This window comes from Nicotiana sylvestris, chromosome 6 (assembly GCF_000393655.2).
Source record: "Nicotiana sylvestris chromosome 6, ASM39365v2, whole genome shotgun sequence".
NCBI lineage: Eukaryota > Viridiplantae > Streptophyta > Magnoliopsida > Solanales > Solanaceae > Nicotiana > Nicotiana sylvestris.
The window spans coordinates 82840020-82842554 of record NC_091062.1 but is presented as its reverse complement, the minus strand read 5'-3'; positions in this window follow the sequence as shown (position 1 = coordinate 82842554).

The following is a 2535-nucleotide window of genomic DNA, read 5'->3' as shown; positions in this document are numbered from 1 at the left end:
ACCATGCCTCCGTACCTTCCAGAAACTCATGACCCTCCAACTGGTTTTCATGTTCATCAATGCATTTAAGACCGGTCATACCACAGTTCATGTACCTTGGACGATGGCAAAGGTGTTCTTCCATCCAAAGTTGTAAAAGCATGTTGCAACTCTCAAAAGAAAATCCCCCTTCTCGGCAAACAGTTAGAGCTCAATAAATCTCTGTTAGGATCATCGGTAAAATGGTGCCATTAGGCTTTTTAGTCATGAAGTTGGCCATTCCCACGAGCCCCAACTCTATATTTCCATCCTTTCTTGGGAAGATTAAGACGCCCAGGAATGCCACTATAAAAGCCAGTCCTCGCCGGGATTCCCATTTACCTTTGTTCCTTGAATGAGTTAGACCAGTATCTGGGGCCTCAAAACCGTGGGGATCCCCATAACGCCGGTACAAGAAGTAAAATGTGCAAAATCCCTCAGCCAAATTTCCATCTTGAATTTCCCAACTGATACTTAGAAGGTCCAGAAACTTATGAAGAGTCACTGCTCTAGGTGCCACCGGGTATCGATTTCTGAGATTCCCACAAAGACCAACATAGCCCGCTATTTCCTCAAGCGTAGGGGTTAGCTCAAAATCAAAAAAATGAAACACATTATGAGTCGGGTCCCAAAAATATATCAAAGCCTCAATTATATCAAACCTCGGCTTAATCTTCAAAAGACCAATGAGACCGCCCAAAGCTTTTATCACAATATCTCTACTGACGTTCCTTAAATTATTCCACCACATATGGAGTTCTAACGGGATTTCCTCGAGGACTCTGAAGGGTTCATATTCAATAGTGTTCATCCTGCACATTTATTTAGAGTGATTAGCTAAAAGACCATGATTTATTTTGACTCAAGAGAAAATTATCAATTTTCAAAAATTCCAATTTAAAACAAAAATAAGTTTACAAATACGGCCCTTCAGCACCTCAGGAAAGAAGATTTTAGAACTGTGTTTGCTAATCGGCCAAAAATTTGAAAAAGGACCATAGGTGGCTATTCTTGTCAAAGCAGCCTTCCGGCGCCCTTTTGGGGGTATTTTGGCTATTTTAGACAAGAATGGCATTACCTAATTTTATTTACGACGAAACAACAACACTTCATATTTTTGGGTTATTTTTGCAAAAATGGAGTTGGACCCGGTGAGGTTTGCCTACGTATCCCACATCCAGTAAGAATCAAACTTGCATAGTTTGGTCAATTTTGACACAACAGAAAAACATAAACATTTTGAAATAGCTTTTCCCTTCTTCTTTTTTCAAAAATTTCAGCATAGTTTGGGGATATTTGGACACCAAGTTTTTCACAGGCGGGTAATTTCCTCTCTCTTACCTCAATTTGGTTTTTCTCAATTTTTTTCCCTATTCTAGAAGACGATCAACATGTAATCCGAGTCAAATAAATGTGCAAGTAGCAAGTAAAATGCATCAGGATGGTCTTTTGATTTCGGGTACATCTGTCCTAGATGGACCCAACCCCTGTGTTGAGTCCCCAAAGTCAAATGCACGTGATGCAAACAAGCGTTCCTACTGGGGATCCGGCATGAGGCAATGTTATACTATGTTTAAAAACTTGGGTTTATTTGTTCTAGACCTGGCTTACCCAAGCAGACAGCTCGAGCCGGGGGGCAGCGTACTGGGAATACAGAAGCTTCACCGGCTTTGCAACTTGTCCGACCCTCGTTCTAAAATTGGGATATGACTCTAACAGAAGAGAAGCTACACGAAGTGCACCCTTCCCAGATGATTAAGAAGACTCAGAGAGATGAGGGTTTCGTAACAATTTATATACAATTCAACAATATCAAAGTGGTAATAAAAAGCGGCATTTAGCACATTAGGTTCAAACATATAAAAAACAGATAATAAATAAAAGTCAACTATAACAGTTATTCTAAGCTCGAATTCTGATCCATGAACCAGAAGTTCTGGGTTCTTCTCCCCCAGCAGGGTCGCCAGAGCTATCACACCTCCTTTTTCCTACCACCGGAAGGGGTATAGGGGAGTTTTTCCAATTTAAGTGACAATCGAAATGGGATTATCTATTGAATTCAGAGTCTCCACTTGGGATAGTTTATTAGTATCCCAAGTCACCGGTTTAAAATCACGAATCGAGGAAAGATTGACTCTATTTTACAGTCTGCGAAACAAAGCAATCCGAGTAAGGAATTCTGTTAACCCGGGAGAAGGTGTCAGGCATTTTCGGGTTCTGTGGTTTTAGCACGGTCGCTCAACTGTTAATATTGGCCTATTTATTTGATTTTAAAACATCTTTGAAACCTATGTGCATTTTTAATCCATTTAAACCGCTCTTAATATTTAGGGAAATGCAAGATTATTTAAAACGCATCGTAAGCCATGCAACATGAAATGCACCCACGGTTCACAACACGCTTTATCTAACCTTGTTAGAAATTAGAATCGAGTCACATGAAATGTACACCCGAATTTAGCAATTACAAATCACAACTACGTCACAGGAACCGTACCCATAGTCATGATAAATGTT